The sequence below is a fragment of the Triticum urartu genome, chromosome 3A (assembly GCF_056163025.1).
Source record: "Triticum urartu cultivar PI428250 chromosome 3A, HENAU_Tu73, whole genome shotgun sequence".
In the NCBI taxonomy this organism is placed as follows: domain Eukaryota; kingdom Viridiplantae; phylum Streptophyta; class Magnoliopsida; order Poales; family Poaceae; genus Triticum; species Triticum urartu.
The window spans coordinates 280,338,177-280,362,596 of NC_141875.1; positions in this window are offsets into that span (position 1 = coordinate 280,338,177).

Below are 24,420 nucleotides of genomic sequence, written 5' to 3' on the forward strand. Positions count from 1 at the left end.
AAAACCAATCTAGACCCGTTTCGGCACCCTGCCGGAGGGGGGAATACCTCTCCGGTGGCCATCTTCATCATCCCGGCGCTCTCCATGATGAGGAGGGAGTAGTTCACCCTCAGGGCTGAGGGTATGTACCAGTAGCTATGTGTTTGATCTCTCTCTCTCTCGTGTTCTTGATTTGGTACGGTCTTGATGTATCGCGAGCTTTGCTATTATAGTTGGATCTTATGATGTTTCTCCCCCTCTATCTCCTTGTGATGAATTGAGTTTTCCCTTTGAAGTTATCTTATCGGATTGAGTCTTTAAGGATTTGAGAACACTTGATGTATGTCTTGCATGTGCTTAGCTGTGGTGACAATGGGATATCACGTGATCCACTTGATGTATGTTTTGGTGATGAACTTGCGAGTTCCGTGACCTTGTGAACTTATGCATAGGAGTTGGCACACTTTTCGTCTTGACTCTCCGGTAGAAACTTTGGGGCACTCTTTAAAGTTCTTTGTGTTGGTTGAATAGATGAATCTAAGATTGTGTGATGCATATCGTATAATCATACCCACGGTTACTTGAGGTGACATTGGAGTATTGTAACACCCACAATGCGGCTATATCTCCCACGTGTCGGGGCACGACTTAGAGGCATAGCCGCATGGTAGTTTTGTCGCAAGAGGGGTAATCTTCACACAATCCCATGTACTGAATAGAAAGGGATAAAGAGTTGGCTTACAATCACCACTTCACACAATACATAAATAATCCATACATCAGCCACGGTACAATCAAAGGTCCGACTATGTAACCAAAATAAAAGGAAGACAACCCCAAATGCTAGGTCCCCGATCGTCCCAACTGGGCTCCACTACTTATCATCAGGAAACGAAACATAGTAACGACCAACGTAATAACGACCCAGATCCTCGTCGAACTCCCACTTGAGTTCGGTAGCGTCACCTGCACTGGCATTATCGGCACCTGCAACTGTTTGGAAGTATCCTTGAGTCACGGGGACTCAGCAATCTCACACCCATGAGATCAAGACTATTTAAGCTTATGGGTAGGAGAAGGTAGTGAGGTGGAGCTGCAGCAAGCACTAAGCATATATGGTGGCTAACATATGCAAATAAGAGCGAGAAGAGAAGCAACGCAACGGTCGAGAAGCTAGAAGTGATCAAGTAGTGATCCCGAAGCTACTTACGTTCAAGCATAAAACACGACCGTGTTCACTTCTCGGACTCCGCCGAAAAGAGACCATCACGGCTACACTCCCGGTTGATGCATTTTAATTAAGTCAAGTGTCAAGTTCTCTACAACCGGATATTAACAAATTCCCATCTGCCACATAACCGCGGGCATGGATCTCGAAAGTTTATACCCTACAGGGGTGTCCCAACTTAGCCCATCACAAGGTCTCATGGTCAACGAAGGATATTCCTTCTCCCGAGAAGACCCGATCAGTCTCAGAATCCCGGTTACAAGACGTTTCGACAATGGTAAAACAAGACCAGCAAAGCCACCCGATGTGCCGACAAATCCCGATAGGAGTCGCACGTATCTCTTTCTCAGGGCACACCAGATGGGCAAGACGTCGGGTTGGCATAGACCCTGGTTGCCCATGGGGCGCCGGACATCGCCCAGTTTGGACCAACACTTATAGGAGCACTGGCCCGAGGGTCTAAAATAAAGATGACCATTGAGTCCGCGGAATCCAAGGGAAAAATGCTTAGGTGGCAAATGTTAAAACCAAGGTTGGGCCTTGCTGGAGGAGTTTTATTCAAAGCAAACTGTCAAGGGGTTCCCATAACACCCAACCGCGTAAGGAATGCAAAATCAAGGAACATAACACTGGTATGATGGAAAACTAAGGCGGCAAGAGTCGAACAAAACACCAGGCAAAAGGACGAGCCTTCCACCCTTTACCAAGTATATAGATGCATTAAAATTCAATAAGAGATATTGTGATATCCCAACATATCCATGTCCCAACATGGAACAAACTTCAACTTCACCTGCAACTAGCAACGTTATAAGAGGGGCTGAGCAAAAGCGGTAACATAGCCAAACAACGGTTTGTTAGGAAGGTGGGTTAGAGGCTTGACATGGTAACATGGGAGGCATGATATAGCAAGTGGTAGGTAGCACAACATAACGATAGAGTGAACAACTAGCAAACAAACATAGAAGTGATTTCAAGGGTATGGTCATCTTGCCTGCAAAGTTCTCAGAGTTGTCGAAAGCTTGATCCTCATTAGCGTAGTCAACAGGTTCCTCGGTCACGTACTCTTCTCCCGGCTCTACCCAAGGCAAGAACACAAGCAATGGAACAAAAATCAATCATGGTGCAATGCAGAAACAACATGATGCAATACATGGCATGATATGCAAGATATGATATGCAATGCATATGCGTGCTCCGAAAGGAAAATAAAGATCAAGGCATCAACTTTGCTAACGAAGTACGCCGCTGGAAATATGAGGTGATTTCGGTCGAAATCAATATAAGGATCACCGGAAACAGATGCATGGTTTGCAAATGACAAGCAAAATAAGGATGATGCGAATCTGCGATTAACAGCATGATGCCGCTTAGAATGCAACAAGAAGCTAAGCTACTGCACTCCAACATAGCAACAAAGTATATGGCAGTGATGTACAGGAGATGCTTGACAAAACATGAACACTGAGCTATGGCTAGAACACACAAGAACATGTTCAAACAAGCATGGCAAAAGTGCAAAAGATATCAGTTTCAAAGACTTGGTGAAAATACTAACATGTCAAAAACAACATCAGGAAGCAATGTTTAGAGCTATCTAATAACATGCTACAGGAACATATCATGGTAAACAAAGGCATTTCATGCTTCTACTAAATGCATAGACCAAAAGTCCCTTACTGAACATGAGCCAAAAAGGCATAGAAGATATGATGGCACCCATGTAAACATAGCAAGTTTTATTAACAGTTTCAGACTTGGAGAAATTACAGGACATGACAAAAACAGATTATGATAGCAACTTGGCATGCTTCTGTCACTCAACACAGTACACTAAATGACATGGAATAAATACTTGCATGGATTAGGAATAAAAATGAAGCTAACTATGTGCCAAACAACCTCATAGCATGCTTGAAATAAATCACACAAAAATGACAAAACAACATCATGATGTAAAATGACATGTTCATGAACTTGCTCAAATGCAAAAACAAATGCCACCACTGGATTGGTGGGATTTTTTCTACCCCAAAAACATATATATTATGTGGGGGTTACAGTAGAAAAATCATCACAAATGCTATAAGTTGGAACTTGCCAAAAATGGATATTGACAGAATTGGCATTTTCCCTAAAGGGAAATGTCCAGAAATGGACTAGCCCGAAATGGAAAGATTCCTATTCCAAAAATGGAATATACCCTGGACAAAAATATATAGAAGAAAAAAACAAAGGAGGGGATGTGTCTATGGCAGGTGGGGCCCCATGGTCAGAGAGAGAGTGCAAGGGGACAATGGTGGGGGAGAATAATGCGGCCGACGGGATTCAAACACAGGTCCCCCATGTAGAACCCCATGGCCCGATACTCTACGCTGTTGCCGCTGTTGTTGACAAGAAGGGGTGCGGTGCATTTTGAACTAGATCGGCCGGGAGTTCTACTACCTTGCACCGGGGAAACTTGTGACGACGCCGGCGAGCGAGGCTGCCACATCCGGCGATGTGGGATGCCGGCGGGGATGCGGGATTAGGACGGGTGGAACAAGGACACGGGCTTGCATGTTCGCACGTGTGTGTGTGTGTGTGCAGGAGCTCACCGAGCTTGCGGCCATGGCGGCGAGCACGGCGAGGCGGGGCTACAACAGCGTTGCGAACTGCAACATGAATGCAGGCCGCGGGACACGGTGCTTGTGCAAGGGCGCGAGCAAGGCGTGGTGGAGGTGCAGGGGCGCGGAGATCGTTGCCAGAACCGAACAACAAAACAACCAAACAAAACGCTGCTTGCCGGAGCACCAGGAGCACGTCGTTTGCACAGTCAGGCGACTCCTACCGGACGGGACTGGCAGCAAGGAAGGGTAGAGAGGAGTCGTGGCTCACCTAGTGTCCACAGGACATGAAGGTGTGGCCGGGGGAACGACGGAGTGACGACGAGGTCGTGCTGAACTCCGATGTCGTTCTGTCCGAGAAGCAAAGGGCGAATACGATGACGTCGGAGCCACTCCGGGGTCCGTGTGGTCGTGGGAGTCGTAGCAGAAGAAGTAGGGGAACTTGACGGTTCTCTCCGCGGCGACTGTAGTGGTCGGAGGCACGGCGAACGACTATCTCGAGCTGAAGCTCGAGCTCGACCGGGTCATGGTGGGCAGGGCGAGGGCGAGGTGTGCGGAGCTAACCTAGGCGGCACCGAGGGAAGGAGAGGAGGGGGATCGGTCGTGGAGGAACCCTAGGGCACCGGTGACATGATATATAGGGGCTAGGGACGCCGGACGGCCGTCAAATCACGCCCATGTCCAACATGGACACGCTGGATGCACTGCCGTACAGGAGGACAAAGCTCCTGTACGCGTGGGCTGACTGGGCGCAGTTGGTGTGCTATGTTGGGCTGCTGCTGGGCTATTGCTACTGCGTGGGCTGGGATGTAGGTGAGGGAGAGGCCCAAGTGGTGCACTGTGGATGCTGTTGCTATAGCCTTTTTCCTTTTTTGCAATTTCTTCAGACAGAAAGACAAATGGAAAAGGACAGGGGCATAGAAGAAGAGTTTGGTAAATATAAAAATATCCACAAGCCCTTGGAATATTGCACCATTTTAAAAAATTTCTTTCTATATTTTTAGAGGCAGAAAAATAAAACAAGTTTGAATTTTATTCAAACTTGAGGCATTTTTGAACCTGACCAAAACAACTCCAATTGTGATGAAATTTGACAGAGAGGCTAGGTACATGGTGCCATGTTTAATGGAGGAAAAAGAGCATTAATGGAGTAGTGCAATATCGAACTTGCAAAAATGGAAGAGGGGGTAGAAGGAGAAGTGGTGGTGCATGGATCACCCATGGATCATGCAAAAACATGCATGGAAACACACCACACAATGCACATGATGGGGGATGCAATACAAAATGACAAGAGGCACAAATGCAATATGACAAGGTAAGCTTGGCAAAGAAATGAGATGAATGTGCAATATATGATGATGACATGGCAACCAACAATAATGCTAGAAAGAAAACAACAAAATGACCCAAAATGAAAGAGCCCAAAATGGAATTGATCAGGTTGAAAGTTGGATATATTGCAAAAAGTGTTACAAATGGGGTGTTACAAGTATCTAGGTGACATTTGGGTTTTGGTTGATTTGTGTCTTAAGGTGTTATTGTAGTACGAACTCTAGGATAGATTGAATAGAAAGAATAGCTTCATGTTATTTTACTATGGACTCTTGAATAGATCTATCGGAAAGGATAACTTTGAGGTGGTTTCGTACCCTACAATAATCTCTTCGTTTGTTCTCCGCTATTAGTGACTTTGGCGTGACTCTTTGTTGCATGTTGATGGATAGTTATATGATCCAGTTATGTTATTATTGTTGAGAGAACATGCACTGGTGAAAGTATGAACCCTAGGCCTTGTTTCAATGCATTGCAATACCGTTTTCGCTCACTTTTACCACTTGCTACCTTGCTGTTTTTATATTTTTATATTACAAAAACCTTTATCTACCATCCATATTGCACTTGTATCACCATCTCTTCGCCGAACTAGTGCACCTATACAATTTACCATTGTATTGGGTGTGTTGGGGACACAAGATGTTAGCACTAATCTTGATATCTGTATCTACATATTTGTTTCCAGTCATGCATGTAACTTAGATAGTCTAGGGAGTAGGTAGTCCTGCCATGTTTCAGCGAAGGTCTGCGGAGGAGGTGAGATGTCGCGCTGACGTGCGATGTAGCAAGTATGGCGAGATGCCGAAATTGCGTGAAGCCGTGGTGCTGCGTGAAGCGGCAAGTCGCGCAAGAGGCTGGAGCGTGACAGGTTGAGCCGGGTGATCCGATAAGCTGTGGTCCGGTTGTTAGATGCATGAGTTGTTAGCTATCGTCATGGCCAGACCCGTGCCTCCGTTGAGGAGATGCTGCATGAGCGGCGGACGTGATGCATGCAGCTAGTACGTGTGTAGTGCATGGATTAGTTAGTGGCCGGTTAATCCGTACCTGACTTAGTGGCCTTGCCGGGTTGTGCGTGAAGACCGACCTCCTGTGTATATAAACTTTTCTTTCAGTAATGAATAAAGTCGTGAGGGCCGAGGGAGAAACAATGTAGCCACCGTGTCATCATCAAGGGAGCCTCTTGGCAAAGCTTGTGTATTCTTCCTTGGTGCGTGTGTGTGTGTGTTGTCATGTGTTCTTGAGAGAAGTAGAGAGAAGATTAAGCTGTGAGAGGCAGCAAGAGGTAGAAGAAGACGCGGCGCTGCGAGGAGGCAGCGCCAACAATTGGTATACAGTGCCAGGTTGATCCGCGGCGGTGACGGCGGCGCGGTCGACTCCATGTGAGATGGAGGATGACGACGCGAGCAGGAGGCCGGCGGCGGCGCGATGCCGCTGGTGGCCAATTGCGGTGCAATGCCGTGACATGATGATGGCGGGGTGGTCGGCGTTGCGAAGGCGTCTTCCACTTCAAGAGGTGATCTCCGCTTGCGGCAAGTCGGTGTGGTTGCGGGCGCTGCGATGGCGTCGACTACGACAAGAGGGTCCATGGTGACCGGCGTTGCGACGGCGTCGGTGGCAGCGAGTGGCCAGCTGTGGCGCTACGAATGCATCATCAAGTGTTGGCGGGTGATCCGCATGGAGGATGTGATATCAAGATTAGGGGGTGAATGTTAGCACTAATCTTGATATTTGTATCTACATATTTGTTTCCAGTCGTGCATGTAACTTGGATAGTATAGGGAGTAGGGAGTCCTCCCATGTTTCAGCAAAGGTGTGCAGAGGAGGCGAGATGCCATGCTGACGTGCGATGTGGCAAGTATGGCGAGATGCTGAAGCTACGTGAAGCCGTGGTGCTGCATGAAGCGGCAAGTCACGCAAGAGGCTGGAGCGTGAATGGTTGATGTGACGCACGGATAATTAGACTACAGTAATCCCCTGCTAATGATGCCACGCCACCTCGATTACTGTTGATAATCTCGCGTTAGTTCAAAACCGATTCAAATTCAAATTGAATTAAAAGCAAACATCAAAAGTTTTCAAACTTTAAAACTAAAATGTTCAAGTTGTAGAAAATAAATCATAAATAATATTGATGCAGAAACCACATTTTTGTAAAGTGTTTAGATGCACAAAGGAAATTAAAACAACAGCAAAACATTTAATTTAATACCTTTTTCAAATTATAAAATATTAAACTATTTTAATTAGCTGTTCAAATTAATGTGGCGGTGTTGTAATTCTAAATACTAATTTAGGTGTTGAAATTATATATTACAAAAACTAAAATAAATTAATCATTAAAAGAAACAGAAAAGATAAAAACAGAAAACAATCTAACAAAAAAATGAAAGGAGAACCCCCTCCCCCCCCCCCGTTGGGCCAAGTGGCCCAGCTGGCCTCCGTCGTCCGAACGGGCCGGCCCACCCGCGCCCTCTACTAACCCCCGTCGGCGCCCGAAACCCTAGCCCCACTCGCCCACTTCCCCCACGAACTCCACCCGCACCCCACTCGCTCTCCCCCCGATCCAGTTCTGGTTCGGGATCGGGCCGACGACCGTGCCCTAACGCCGGCTCCCACCCCGTCGCCGCACTCCAACCGCCCCTGGCGCCGCCACCCGTCGCCCGAAGCCATCCCCGGCGCCACCCGAAGCGTCTCTGCCTCGCCGTCCTCCTCCTCGTTGCCGCCTTGCCGTCCTCCTCCTCGTCGCCACCTCACCGTCCTCCTCCTCATCGCCGCCTCGCCGAATCACGTCCCCGTCTACCTCCCCCGAGCCCACTGCCATGCCCCTCCCGCTCCCATGTGAGCTGCCACCTCCCTCCTCCCTCTCCTCCTTCGTGCGTGCGTGTCACCGTCATCGCGCGCTCGGCGCCCCGCTCCATGGTTGCGAAGCACGGCCGCGCAAGAGCCCCTGCTGCGCCGCCCGCACCCGTGCCCAGAGCTCACTCCACCGTGGCCTGCCCTGACGCTGCACCCGCCTCCACCTGGACGCGCCGGCCCCGCCCGGCCGCGCCCGCGCTCTGCCGGAGCGCGCTGGCACCCGCGCCTGCGAATCTGGATGTAGGGTAGAGACCCTAGTCGCCCGATCTTTCACGAAAGGAGTGGATCTCGGGAAAATCACGAAGAACATGGGGAAGAACGGGGAGAAAACACAACAAGAAACACAAGAGGAATCACTAAACCGACATGAATAAGTCACACATGGGCTAGATCCTCGAATACATAGAACGATACACGAATCCACGGACAACTAAGGACGATACAAGGGTAGCCGGTTCTTCTCCGTGAGGAGGTCTTGATGTTCTTATCCAAAAGGAGGTCTTGGATCCGCTTGGGGGATCTTCTCCAATGGAGGCTCGAATCTTCGAGGAGAAGGTAACCAAGTGGATGAGCAAAGCTCTCTCACAAATATGAGCTAAACCTTTGCTAACCCTAGCTACAAGGAATAGGAGGTATATATATAGTCTAAGTGCAAATGGGGGCGAAAGTAGGGGTACACGGGCCTCGGGCCCGAAACTGCACACAGCCAGGTACTGGACGTCCGCTGGGGACCGGTCATCCGGTGTCTCATGAGCGTCCGGTCGTCCGGAGTCCTCCGGACGTCCGTTGGATCCATTCTATGATGGGGCTGCCGGACATCCGGTAGCTCCGGACTTCCGCTGATGTTGGCTCGGGTGCGGTCGTGCCGGTCGTCCGGTCGGGGCCGGACGTCCGCTCATTGGCCTCAGGTGCAGGGGCACCGGTCGTCCGGTCTAGACCGGACGTCTGCTTGCTCGGGCTTGGCTGATGCTTCAGGCGCCGGACGTCCGGTCCCGGCCGATTGTCCGGTGGCTGGGACTTTTCCTGTAGCTCTCCTTCTTCTCCGTCTTCACTTCCATCTTCCTCCTCTTCTTCTCCTTGCTCCTTAGCTTCTCCATGATACCTGAGTATGCACAGAGTGTCCGTATGAGGTAGTAGCCACGTCTCATGCGCATTGAAGTGGAATTGTGAGAGGAGAGATGTCACCTCGGTTTCAAGAGCTCTTGCATGTGATCGAGTCATGGGTCCACTAGGCACTTGATGAGACGATGGTAGGTCCATGAGGATGACCTTGGGATGCTCCGCATCATCTCCCCTCCCTTGGGAAAGATCCGACCTCGGATCGAAATCCTCATCACCATGGTACGGGGAGAGATCTTTGACGTTCAAGATGTCGCTCACGGAGTACTTGTCACGTGGGATGTCGATCTTGTATGCGTTGTTGTTGTAGCGTGCAAGCACCTTGAATTGTCCATTGGCTCGTGGTAGTAGCTTGGACTTGCATTCGTTGGGGAAGCGTTCCTTGTGAAGGTGTAGCCACACAAGATCTCCAATGTTGAATATCATGTGATTCTTGTTGATGCTGAGTTGGTCGCGAGTCGTTGTACTTGGAGCTCAATGGTGTGCCTTGTATCTTCATGCATCTTCCCGAGGTGGTTGGCTCGGTCACTCGCGTCCACGTTTGTGCGCTCGTGGAGTGGTAGAGGTAGGATGTTCAATGGGGACAACGGGTTGAAACCGTAGACAACCTCGAAGGGGGACTTGCCGGTAGTCGAATGTCTTGCGCGGTTGTCGGCGTACTCGGCGATGGGTAAGAACTCCTCCCACTCCTTGATGTTCTTCTTGATTATCACGCGAAGAAGGGTGGAGAGCGTGCAGTTTGTCACCTCCGTTTGGCCGTCGGTTTGTGGATGATAGGCCGTGGAGAATAGAAGCTTGATTCCGAGCTTGGCGCATAAGGTCTTCCAAAAGTAACTCAAGAACTTGACGTCGCGGTCCGAGACGATAGTCTTTGGCACACCATGTAGACGCAATATTTTCCTACAAAAGAGATTAGCCACATGTGAAGCATCGTCTATCTTGTTACAAGGAATAACATGTGCCATTTTTGAGAAATGGTCCACAACGACAAATATAGAATCTTTCCCATTGCGTGTCCTCGGCAAAGCAAGTACAAAGTCCATGCTAATGTCTTCCCATGGTTGGTGTGGAATTGGTAGAGGCATATAAAGGCCATGAGATTGAGCTTTGGACTTAGCTTTGCGGCATGTCGAATATCGGTTGGTGAAACGATTGAGGTCCCGAAACATCTTTGGCCAAAAGTAGCTCTTCAAGAGCGTGGCGAACGTCTTATCGCGTCCGAAATGTCCCATTAAGCCTCCTCCATGTGATTCCTGCAAAAGCAACAAACGAAGGGATGACTCGGGTATGCAAAGTTTGTTAGCTCTCATAAGATAGCCATCCTTGATGTAATAGCATTCCCAAGATGTATTCGACAAACATTTGGCATAAGGAGTAGCAAAAGTTGCATCATGCTCATACAAGTCTTTGATATGCTCGAAGCCAATGAAATCTAACTCAAGTTGCGTGAAAAGCATGCAAATGCGGGAAAGGGCATCCGCTACGATGTTTTCTTTACCCTTGATGTACTTGATGACATAGGGAAAAGACTCAATGAACTCACTCCATTTAGCATGAAGCTTGTTCAACTTAGTTTGACCCTTAAGATACTTGAGAGTCTCATGTTCGGTATGAATGATAAACTCATGGGGACGAAGGTAATGTTCCCATTCATATAAAACGCGGACTAAAGCATATAGCTCTTTGTCATAGATGGGATAATTGAGTTGCGCTCCGGAAAGTTTCTCACTAAAGTAAGCTATGGGGCACTTCTCTAGCGTTAACACACCTCCTATGCCATTACCACTAGCATCGCAATGAATCTCAAAAGGCTTGTCGAAGTTGGGTAAAACAAGCATGGGAGCATGAGTAAGCAAATTCTTAAGCTCATTGAACGTGGTATCTTGGGATGGTCCCCAAACAAACGGCACATTCTTCTTCCTCAAAGCATGCACAGGCGAAGCAATGGTGCTAAAATCCTTCACAAAGCGACGATAGAAAACCGCAAGACCAAGGAAACTACGCACTTGATGCAAGTTGGTTGGTTGCGGCCAAGTCTTAATAGCATTGATCTTGGACTCATCTACATGAACACCCTTAGAAGAAACAACAAAACCCAAGAAAACGAGCTTATCAACACCAAAAAGGCATTTCTCCATATTAGCAAAACGGTGCGGACATGGGTGACATGCTCTTTTATAGATTTGCTAGACACAAGAATGTCATCGAAGTAAACCAAAACAAATATACCAATGTAAGGGCGAAAGACATGATTCATAAGGCGCATAAAAGTGTCCGGTGCTTCCGAGAGACCAATAGGCATGACTAACCACTCATACAAACCAAACTTGGTTTTGAAGGCGGTTTTGCATTCATCACCCTCTTGTATGCGGATTTGATAGTAACCACTCTTAAGATCAATTTTGGAAAATATAGTGGCACCACCAAGCTCATCTAGCATATCATCTAGGCGTGGAATGGGATACCTATAGCGAACGGTGATAGCATTGATAGGTCTACAATCCGAGCACATGCGAAAACTACCGTCATGTTTTGGCACAAGAATGACCGGAACGGCACAAGGGCTCAAACTTTCACGCACATGTCCATGGTCTATGAGATGCTTTTCTTGCCTTTGAATTTCTTTGGTTTCTTCGGGGTTGACGCGGTAGGGAGCTTTGCTCGGAAGCGGTGCTCCGCAGATGAGCTCGATGCGGTGCTCAATGCCTCATAGTGGAGGTAGTCCTGGAGGTAGCTCATCGGGGAAAAAATCTTGAAATTCCTGCAAAAGAGAAGACAACACTAGAGGAAGACTGTCATAAGTGTTAGTTTGTGGTGCATTGTCCTTGCACACGAGGACGTAGTGTAGGACACTAGATGGGTTCTCACACACTTCTCTCAACTCACGTTTGGTGGCAAATAGAACTAGGTTCTTGTTTTCGCTCATCGTGGAGGCACTCAATTTGGGCTTGTGGCGCTCACTCTCTTTTTGGTGGCTCACTCTCTCACCATTTTCTCCATGATGGGTGGCTTGCTTATCGGCGATCACTTGGCTTGGAGACATAGGTCATAACTTAAACTCCTTTCCTTGCATCTTGAAGCTATAATGGTTTGTACGCCCATTGTGGATGACTCCTCTATCGAATTTCCATGGCTGTCCAAGGAGAAGATGACAAACGGTCATTGGGATGACGTCGCACTCCAAGGTGTCTTCGTAGGCGCTGATTTTGAAGGAGACTTGTACTCGGTGCTCGACTTGGATAGTGCTGGAGTCACTAAGCCATTGCAATTTGTATGGATGTGGGTGCTTCGTCTTGGGCAATTGGAGCTTGGAGCAAAGTTCTTCACTTGCGAGATTGTGACAACTCCCTCCATCAATGATGACCTTGACGGAACGTCCATTGATGCCGGACTTGGTGTGGAATATGTGGCATCGTTGGTCTTCTTCTTGGTGATGTTGGAGAGTCAAGACTTTGGAGACAACAAGTGCGGGACTTGAGTCTTCATCACAAAAGACTTGTTCTTCTTCATTGTTCACTTGGCGGTGCATGGCGACTTGCTCAAGGGCTTCCATTTCTCCTTCGCTCATGGAATCATAAGTGCCATCGTCATTGAAGATCATGGTGTGCTTGTTGGTGCACTCATTGGACTTGTGGCCTCGGCCGCCACAAGTGAAACACTTGAAGGAGCTCATCTTGACGGTCTCATCGGTAGGGGTTGATGATGATGAAGCTCTCGGCTTGAAGTTGCTCGTATTAGGATTGCTTGTAGTTGGTGAAGCTTTCTTGGAAGTCGACTTGTTGATGTTGGAAGTAGATGTTGGAAATATGCCCTAGAGGCAATAATAAATTGATTATTATTATATTTCCTTGTTCATGATAATCATTTATTATCCATGCTAGAATTGTATTGATAGGAAACTCAGATACATGTGTGGATACATAGACAACACCATGTCCCTAGTAAGCCTCTAGTTGACTAGCTCGTTGATCAATAGATGGTTACAGTTTCCTGACAATGGACATTGGATGTCGTTGATAACGGGATCACATCATTAGGAGAATGATGTGATGGACAAGACCCAATCCTAAGCATAGCACAAGATCGTGTAGTTCGTATGCTAAAGCTTTTCTAATGTCAAGTATCTTTTCCTTAGACCATGAGATTGTGCAACTCCCGGATACCGTAGGAGTGCTTTGGGTGTACCAAACGTCACAACGTAACTGGGTGATTATAAAGGTGCACTACAGGTATCTCCGAAAGTGTCTGTTGGGTTGGCACGAATTGAGACTGGGATTTGTCACTCCGTGTAAGCGGAGAGGTATCTCTGGGCCCACTCGGTAGGACATCATCATAATGTGCACAATGTGATCAAGGAGTTGATCACGGGATGATGTGTTACGGAACGAGTAAAAGAGACTTGCCGGTAACGAGATTGAACAAGGTATCGGGATACCGACGATCGAATCTCGGGCAAGTACAATACCGCTGGACAAAGAGAATTGCATACGGGATTGATTAAGTCCTTGACATCGTGGTTCATCTGATGAGATCATCGTGGAACATGTGGGAGCCAACATGGGTATCCAGATCCCGCTGTTGGTTATTGACCGGAGAACGTCTCGGTCATGTCTGCATGTCTCCCGAACCCATAGGGTCTACACACTTAAGGTTCGATGACGCTAGGGTTATAAAGGAAGCTTGCATGTGGTTACTGAATGTTGTTCGGAGTCCCGGATGAGATCCCGGACGTCATGAGGAGTTCCGGAATGGTCCGGAGGTAAAGATTTATATATGGGAAGTCCTGTTTTGGTCACCGGACAAGTTTCGGGGTCACCGGTATTGTACCGGGACCACCGGAAGGGTCCCGGGGGTCCACCGGGTGGGGCCACCTGCCCCGGGAGGGGGCACATGGGCTGTAGGGGTGTGCACCTTGGCCTATATGGGCCAAGGGCACCAGCCCCAAGAGGCCCATGCGCCAAAGGATAAGGAAAGGAAGAGTCCTAAAGGGGGAAGGCACCTCCGAGGTGCCTTGGGGAGGAGGGACTCCTCCCTAGCCGCACCCTTCCTTGGAGGAAGGGCCAAGGCTGAGCCTCCCCCCTCTCCCTTGCCCCTATATATATGTGGGGGGTGGGAGGGCAGCCACACCAATGTTCTGGTGCAGCCCTCCCCTTCTCCCAAGTCCTTCTCCTCTCCCGTGGTGCTTGGCGAAGCCCTGCAGGATTGCCACGCTCCTCCACCACCACCACGCCGTTGTGCTGCTGCTGGATGGAGTCTTCCTCAACCTCTCCCTCTCTCCTTGATGGATCAAGGCGTGGGAGACGTCACCGGGCTGTACGTGTGTTGAATGCGGAGGTGCCGTCCGTTCGGCACTTGGTCATCGGTGATTTGGATCACGACGAGTACGACTCCATCAACCCCGTTCACTTGAACGCTTTCGCTTAGTGATCTACAAGGGTATGTAGATGCACTCTCCTTCCCCTCATTGCTGGTCTCTCCATAGATAGATCTTGGTGACACGTAGGAAAATTTTGAATTTCTGCTACGTTCCCCAACAGTGGCATCATGAGCTAGGTCTATTGCGTAGATTCTATGCACGAGTAGAACACAAAGTAGTTGTGGGTGTTGATTTTGTTCAATATGCTTGCCGTTACTAGTCTTATCTTGATTCGGCGGCATCGTGGGATGAAGCGGCCCGGACCGACCTTACACGTACTCTTACGTGAGACTGGTTCCACCGACTGACATGCACTAGTTGCATAAGGTGGCTAGCGGGTGCCTGTCTCTCCCACTTTAGTCGGATCGGATTCGATGAAAAGGGTCCTTATGAACGGTAAATAGCAATTGGCATATCACGTTGTGGTCTTTGCGTAGGTAAGAAACGTTCTTGCTAGAAACCCATAGCAGCCACGTAAAACATGCAAACAACAATTAGAGGACGTCTAACTTGTTTTTGCAGGGTATGCTATGTGATGTGATATGGCCAAAGGATGTGATGAATGATATATGTGATGTATGAGATTGATCATGTTCTTGTAATAGGAATCACGACTTGTATGTCGGTGAGTATGACAATCGGCAGGAGCCATAGGAGTTGTCTTAATTTATTTATGACCTGCGTGTCAACATAAACGTCATGTAATTACTTTACTTTATTGCTAACCGTTAGCTGTAGTAGTAGAAGTAATAGATGACGAGACAACTTCAAGAAGACACGATGATGGAGATCATGATGATGGAGATCATGGTGTCATGCCGGTGACAAGATGATCATGGAGCCCCAAGATGGAGATCAAAGGAGCTATATGATATTGGCCATATCATGTCACTATTATTTGATTGCATGTGATGTTTATCATGTTTATACATCTTATTTGCTTAGAACGACGGTAGTAAATAAGATGATCCCTTACAAAAATTTCAAGAAGTGTTCTCCCCTAACTGTGCACCGTTGCTAAAGCTCGTCATTTCGAAGCACCACGTGATGATCGGGTGTGATAGATCCTTGCGTTCACATACAACGGGTGTAAGACAGTTTTACACATGCAAAACACTTAGGGTTAACTTGACGAGCCTAGCATGTGTATAGACATGGCCTCGGAACACAGGAGACCGAAAGGTCGAGCATGAGTCGTATAGAAGATACGATCAGCATAAAGATGTTCACCGATGTTGACTAGTCCGTCTCACGTGATGATCGGACACGGCCTAGTTGACTCGGATCATGTAATCACTTAGATGACTAGAGGGATGTCTATCTGAGTGGGAGTTCATAAGATGAACTTAATTATCCTGAACATAGTCAAAAGGTCTTCGCAAATTATGTCGTAGCTCGCGTTTCAGTTCTACTATTTAGATATGTTCCTAGAGAAAATTTAGTTGAAAGTTGATAGTAGCAATTATGCGGACTAGGTCCGTAAACTGAGGATTGTCCTCGTTTCTTCGTAGAAGGCTTATGTCCTTAATGCACCGCTCAGTGTGCTGAACCTCGAACGTCGTCTGTAGATGTTGCGAACATCCGACATACACGTTTTGATAACTACATGATAGTTCAGTTAAACGGTTTAGAGTTGAGGCACCATAGACGTTTTGAAACGTCGCAAAACATATGAGATGTTTCAAGGGATGAAATTGGGATTTCAGGCTCGTGCCCACGTCAAGAGGTATAAGACCTCCGACGATTTTCTTAACCTGCAAACTAAGGGAGAAAAGCTCAATTGTTGAGCTTGTGCTCAGATTGTCTGAGTACAGCAATCATTTGAATCGAGAGGGAGTTGATCTTCCAGATGAGACAGTGATGGTTCTCCGAAGTCATTACCACCAAGCTGCTAGAGCTTTGTGATGAACTATAATATATCGGGGACATGTATGATGATCCTTGAGATGTTCGTGATGTTTGACACCACAAAAGTAGAAATCAGGAAGGAGCATCAATTGTTGATGGTTGGTGAAACCACTAGTTTCAAGAAGGGCAAGGGCACGAAGAGATACTTCATGAAACGGCAATTCAGCTGCTGCTCTAGTGAAGAAACCCAAGGTTGAACCCAAACCCGAGACTAAGTGCTTCTGTAATAAGGGGAACAGCCACTGGAGCAGAATTACCCTAGATACTTGGTAGATTAGAAGGCTGGCAAGGTCGATAGAAGTATATTGGATATACATTGTGTTGATGTGTACTTTACTAGTACTCCTAGTAGCACCAGGATATTAGATACCGGTTCGGTTACTAAGTGTTAGTAACTCGAAATAAAAGCTACGGAATAAACGAAGACTAGCTAAAGGTGAGCTGACGATATGTGTTGGAAGTGTTTCCAATGTTGATATGATCAAGCATCGCACGCTCCCTCTACCATCGAGATTGGTGTTAAACCTAAATAATTGTTATATGGTGTTTGCATTGAGCATAGACATGATTGGATTATGACTATAGCAATACGGTTATTCATTTAAGGAGAATAATTGTTACTCTGTTTATTTGAATAATACCTTCAATGGTCTTACGCCTAAAATGAATGGTTTATTGAATCTCGATCGTAGTGATACACATGTTCATGCCAAAAGATATAAGATAGTAATGATAGTACCACCTACTTGTGGCACTGCCACTTAAGTCATATCGGTATAAAACGCATGAAGAAGCTCCATGTTGATGGATCTTTGGGCTCACTCGTTTTTTGAAAGGTTTGAGACATGCGAACCATGTCTGTTGGTGTATGTGCATGAAGAAACTCCATGCAAATGGACCGTTTGGACTCACTTGATTTTGAATCACTTGAGACATGCAAATCATACCACATGGGCAAGATGACTGAAAGCCTCGTTTTTCAGTAAAATGGAACTAGAAAGCAACTTGTTGGAAGTAATGCATTTGATGTGTGCAGTCCAATGAGTGCTGAGGCGTGTAGTGGATATCGTTATGTTCTTACTTCACAAATGATTTGAGTAGATGTTGAGTATATTTACTTGATGAATCACGAGTCTGAATTATTGAAAGGTTCAAGTAATTTCAGGGTGAAGTTGAAAGATCGTCGTGACAAGAGGATAAAATATCTATGATATGATCATAGAGATGAATATCTGAATTATGAGTTTGGCACAGAATTAAGACATTCTAGAAATTGTTTCACAACTGATACAGCCTGGAACACCATAGTGTGATGATGTGTCCGAACATCATAACTGCACCCTATTGGATATGATGCATACCATGATGTCTCTTATCGAATTACCACAATAGTTTATGGGTTAGGCATTAGAGACAACCACATTCACTTTAAAAGGGGCACCACGTAATTCCAATGAGATGACACCGTATGAACTATGGTTTAGAGAAACCTAAGCTGTCATTTCTTAAAGGTTTGGGGCTGCGACGCTTATGTGAAAAAGTTTCAGGCTGATAAGCTCGAACCCAAAGCGGATAAATGCATCTTCATAGGACACCCAAAAACAGTTGGGTATACCTCCTATCTCAGATTCGAAAGCAATAAGGGATTGTTTCTAGAATCGGGTCCTTTCTCGAGGAAAAGTTTCTCTCGAAAGAATTGAGTGGGAGGATGGTGGAGACTTGATGAGGTTGTTGAACCGTCTCTTCAACTAGTGTATGGCAGAGCACAGGGAGTTGTTCCTGTGGCACCTACACCAATTGAAGTGGAAGCTTATGATAGTGATCATGAAACTTCAGATCAAGTCACTACCAAACCTCGTGGGATGACAAGGATGCGTGCTACTTCAGAGTGGTACGTAATCCTTTCTTGGAAGTCATGTCGCTAGACAACAATGAACCTACAAGCTATGGAGAAGCGATGGTGGGCCCGGATTCCGATAAATGGCTCGAGGCCATAAAATCCGAGAGAGGATCCATATATGAAAACAGAGTGTAGACTTTGGCAGAACAGCTCGATGGTCGTAAGGCTGTTGAGTACAGATGGATTTTAAAAGGGAAGACAGACAATGCTGGTGAGTATCACCATTAAGAAAGCTCGACTTGTCGTTAAGATGTTTTTCGACAAGTTCAAGGAGTTGACTACGATGAGACTTTCTCACTCGTAGCGATGCTAAGAGTCTGTTGGAATTATATTAGCAGTCACTGCATTATTTATGAAATCTTGCAGATAGGATGTCAAAACATTGTTTCCTCGACGTTTTTCTTGAGGAAAGGTTGTATGGGATACAGCTGGAAGGTTTTTTCAATCCTGAAAGATGCTAATAAGTATGCAAAGCTCCAGCAATCCTTTTGAGGACTGGAGTAAGCATCTCGGAGTTGGGATGTATGCTTTGATGAGATGATCAAAGATTTTGGGTGTATACAAAGTTTATGAGAAACTTGTATTTCCAAAGAAGTGAGTGGGAGCACTATAGAATTTCTGATGAGTATATGTTGTTGACATATTGTTGATCAGAAATGACATAGAATTTCTGGAAAGCATATAGGGTTATTTGGAAAGTGTTTTTCAATGGAAAGCCTAGATTAAGCTACTTGAACATTGAGCATCAAGATCTATAAGGATAGATCAAAACGCTTAATGGTACTTTCAAATGAGCACATACCTTGACATGATCTTGAAGGTGTTCAAGATGGATCAGTCAAAGAAGGAGTTCTTGCCTGAGTTGTAAGGTATGAAGTTAAGACTTAAAGCTCGACCATGGCAGAATAGAGAGAAAGGACGAAGGTCGTCCCCTATACTTAAGACGTAGGCTCTACAGTATGCTATGTTGTGTACCGCACCTGAAGTGTGCCTTGCCATGAGTCAGTCAAGGGGTACAAGAGTGATCCAAGAATGGATCACAGGACAGCGGTCAAAGTCATCCTTAGTAACTAGTGGACTGAGGAATTTTCTCGATTATGGAGGTGGTAAAAGAGTTCGTCGTAAAGGGTTACGTCGATGCAAGCTTAACACCTATCCGGATAGCTCTGAGTAGAGATACCGGATACGTATAATGGAGCAACAATTTAGAATAGCTCCAAGTAGAACAGTTATTTGGAATAGCTCCAAATAGAACGTGGTAGCTACATCTAGGAGATGACATAGAGATTTGTAAAGCACACATGGATCTGAAAGGTTCAGACCCGTTGACTAAAACCTCTCTCACAAGCAACATGATCAAACCCAGAACTCATTGAGTGCTCATCACATAGTGATGTGAACTAGATTATTGACTCTAGTAAACTCTTTGGATGTTGGTTACATGGCGATGTGACCTGTGAGTGTTAATCACATGGCGATGTGAACTAGATTATTGACTCTAGTGCAAGTGGGAGACTGTTGGAAATATGCCCTAGAGGCAATAATAAATTGATTATTATTATATTTCCTTGTTCATGATAATCATTTATTATCCATGCTAGAATTGTATTGATAGGAAACTCAGATACATGTGTGGATACATAGACAACACCATGTCCCTAGTAAGCCTCTAGTTGACTAGCTCGTTGATCAATAGATGGTTACAGTTTCCTGACCATGGACATTGGATGTCGTTGATAACGGGATCACATCATTAGGAGAATGATGTGATGGACAAGACCCAATCCTAAGCATAGCACAAGATCGTGTAGTTCGTATGCTAAAGCTTTTCTAATGTCAAGTATCTTTTCCTTAGACCATGAGATTGTGCAACTCCCAGATACCGTAGGAGTACTTTGGGTGTACCAAACGTCACAACGTAACCGGATGATTATAAAGGTGCACTACAGGTATCTCCGAAAGTGTCTGTTGGGTTGGCACGAATCGAGACTGGGATTTGTCACTCCGTGTAAGCGGAGAGGTATCTCTGGGCCCACTCGGTAGGACATCATCATAATGTGCACAATGTGATCAAGGAGTTGATCACGGGATGATGTGTTACGGAACGAGTAAAAGAGACTTGTCGGTAACGAGATTGAACAAGGTATCGGGATACCGACGATCGAATCTCAGGCAAGTACAATACCGCTGGACAAAGGGAATTGCATACGGGATTGATTAAGTCCTTGACATCGTGGTTCATCCGGTGAGATCATCGTGGAACATGTGGGAGCCAACATGGGTATCCAGATCCCGCTGTTGGTTATTGACCGGAGAACGTCTCGGTCATGTCTGCATGTCTCCCGAACCCATAGGGTCTACACACTTAAGGTTCGATGACGCTAGGGTTATAAAGGAAGCTTGTATGTGGTTACCGAATGTTGTTTGGAGTCCCGGATGAGATCCCGGACGTCACGAGGAGTTCCGGAATGGTCCGGAGGTAAAGATTTATATATGGGAAGTCCTGTTTTGGTCACCGGACAAGTTTCGGGGTCACCGGTATTGTACCGGGACCACCGGAAGGGTCCCGGGGGTCCACCGGGTGGGGCCACCTGCCCCGGGGGGCCACATGGGCTGTAGGGGTGTGCACCTTGGCCTATATGGGCCAAGGGCACCAGCCCCAAGAGGCCCATGCGCCAAAGGATAAGGAAAGGAAGAGTCCTAAAGGGGGAAGGCACCTCCGAGGTGCCTTGGGGAGGAGGGACTCCTCCCTAGCCGCACCCTTCCTTGGAGGAAGGGCCAAGGCTGCACCTCCCCCCCTCTCCCTTGCCCCTATATATATGTGGGGGGTGGGAGGGCGGCCACACCAATGTTCTGGTGCAGCCCTCCCCTTCTCCCAAGTCCTTCTCTCCCGTGGTGCTTGGCGAAGCCCTGCAGGATTGCCACGCTCCTCCACCACCACCACGCCGTTGTGCTGCTGCTGGATGGAGTCTTCCTCAACCTCTCCCTCTCTCCTTGCTGTATCAAGGCGTGGGAGACGTCACCGGGCTGTACGTGTGTTGAACGCGGAGGTGCCGTCCGTTCGGCACTTGGTCATCGGTGATTTGGATCACGACGAGTACGACTCCATCAACCCCGTTCACTTGAACGCTTCCGCTTAGCGATCTACAAGGGTATGTAGATGCACTCTCCTTCCCCTCGTTGCTGGTCTCTCCATAGATAGATCTTGGTGACACGTAGGAAAATTTTGAATTTCTGCTACGTTCCCCAACAGTAGAGGGTCTTGTAGTCGGTGTTGGAGTCGTTGAAGCTTGGTTATTGGAGAAGCCGTAGCACTTGGATGAGAACTTGGCATACTTGAAATCATCTTGCACTTGGCGTTCCGCTTTGGTAGCTTGGTGCACTAGCTCGATGAGATTTGAGTATGGTTGGAAGTCGGCGATCTTCTTGATAGGATGATTGAGTCCATTCAAGAAACGTGCCATTCTTTGCTCATCATATTCCGTCACATTGGCTCTTATCATTGCAATCTCCATCTCCTTGTAGTATTCTTCAACGCTCTTGGTTCCTTGCTTGAGTTGTTGGAGTTTCTTGAAGAGGTCGCGGTTGTAGTAGGTAGGCACGAAGCGTGCTCTCATGACATCCTTTATTTGTGCCCAAGTAGTGATGGTTGGTTCACCTCTTGCCTCGCGGCACTCTATGATTTGTTCCCACCAAATGAGGACACAGTCTTGGAACTCAAGGGATGCCATCGTGATCTTCTTCTCTTCTTCATAATTGTGCAAACGGAAGATCTTGTCAACTTTCAATGCCCATGAAAGGTATTCTTCGGGATCGTTGCTTCCGTTGAACTTGGGCATGGTGAACTTGAGCTTGCCGTAGCATTGCTCTTCATTGTGTTGGGGTCGGGGATGATGACGCCCATGTTGTAGATGATTGTTCAACTCGTGGTGCTCTTGACGCGGAGGGCTATCAACCGAGTGTTGCTCTTGTCACGGGGGATTCCCATTGTCTTCATGCTCTTTATGAACTTGATGGTCTTGGTAAGCTTGTGGAGGAGCTTGTCGAGCTCGAGGAGGAACTAGACGATGCACGCGAGCTTGAAATCTTCGTTCTTGAATTTCTTCGCGAAGTGCTTCCTCTTGTTCACGGGCTTGTCGGCCTTGGTCGGCAACGGCTCGACTCGCATCGCGTAGAGCTTGTTGCGCCGCAAGAGCTTGATCGTCACAGAGTTGTTGTGCTTGACGTTGAGCCTCGGCATCGTGTGCATTTTGGTGTAGACGCGCGCGTGCTTCCTCTTCATGTTGGCGTTGTTGTTTCCGTTCTCGAGCTAGTGCAAAGGCCTCTTGAGTTTGACGTTGTCGGCGCTCTTGAGAGTCGTTGTCTCGAAGTGGATTGAGGTTTGCTTGATGGTCGGTGTGCACGGCTCGACGAAGAGTGTTCGATGTCGGTGTACTTGAGCCGGCGAGGGTGAATTCGGAGTGGCGACTTGAACGGCTGCTTCTTGAAGTGGAAGAAAGCGCGAATGTTGTGCATATTTGCGTCATTCTCTTGCTTGTGATCGTCGAGCTTGTGGTCAAAGTAGTCCCTTGTACATTGCTCAGAAAGTCACAAGTCGGCGGCAAGGTTGTTGATGCGTTCACTCATAGCTTGTTGCTCTTGATGCAAAGCACATTGTGCACCAAGGAGGTGACTCTTGGTGACGAAGGAGTTCATGTCGTCGTCTTGCTCCATGAAGAGTGGGTTGGTAGAAGTACTTGGCCTATCCATCATTCCAAGACAAATGTGAGTGGTAGAAAGAGAAGAACGAATACCAAATATACCTTGACCGAAGTTGAAAGTGAATCGATGATCACTCCAATGTAGGACAAGGAAATAGCCCAATTGGTACGAATTCTCGTCCGTTTCTCACACCTACACAAGTAAAAGCTTATGGTGGAGCTTGGTTAGCATGGTGGCACAATTTTTGATGTGAATGTAAGCAAGATTCAATAATTTTGGAGAAGATCCATGACTTGTAAATGCAACAAGTAGACCAATAGCAAGATGTGGTACCCAGAAACACAACACACAGAAAGATAAATGGGGTCGTGCAACCAAGGGTGAGCCAAAATATGGAAACCACGAAAATGCTCTTGTTGCACAACACTAGAGAGACGCTAGCACGATTGCACAATAGGCGGATACGAACTTGTGCACAACCTACTAAGCAAAAATGCAATGACTTCTATCCCAAGTATGATGTTCCGGAGATATGATCCAAGATGATCGAGTATGACAATCTTAATGTTGTATGATGCTATGGTTCTTGCTTATAAGGTCTTTGCATATCTTTTCTCTTTGCTTAAAAGCATGCTTGGCTCTTTGATGTTTGAGCTCTTTTCTCATGCGATGCTTCACGGACCAAGATAGCAATTATGTATGCGATGACAACTTTGTGACACAAGAGATGATTCCAAATATGCAACACGATGATAGTATGTATGCTATGGGATGTATGATCACTAATGTGCACAAGTCACGTTGGCGGCAATACTCAAATGCTAGTCTTGAAGGGTAAGCTACGCAAAAGTAGGGCTATGGGGTTATCAATCCAAATGGAAAAGAGTATGATGATATCACACTACCAAGATGATACCACAAGGGTGTAGTCGTTCGTAGTAGTCCTTGGCGAATGTAAGCGGTGGTGATGTTGATGTCGAACCGTCCCTAGGTAGCCGAAACACGAAAGGAAATGGTGAGCCACAACTCAAACTCTCAAAACCAAGTGCGACAAAAAGCGTCAGAGTAGGTAGCGGGTAAATGGTGGTGTGGCTTGGGGTATTGGAAATGTTTGCGGAAGTCGATGGTGGTGTAGCGGATGATGTGGTGGAAGCCCTAGGCAAAGATGCCAAAATTGTCAAAATTTTATGGAGTCCAAAGATGTTGGTTGTATTTTTGTGGGAAGGAGGATGTCAAGAGCTTTTCAACGAGCTAAAGAACGCGAAAATCGGACTCCGGATGAATTAGTTATGGCCGAAACAAAATTCAGCTGAAATCTGAAACTCCAGGTTACGGACGTCCGGACAAGGTCGGATGTCTGGGGGCCGGA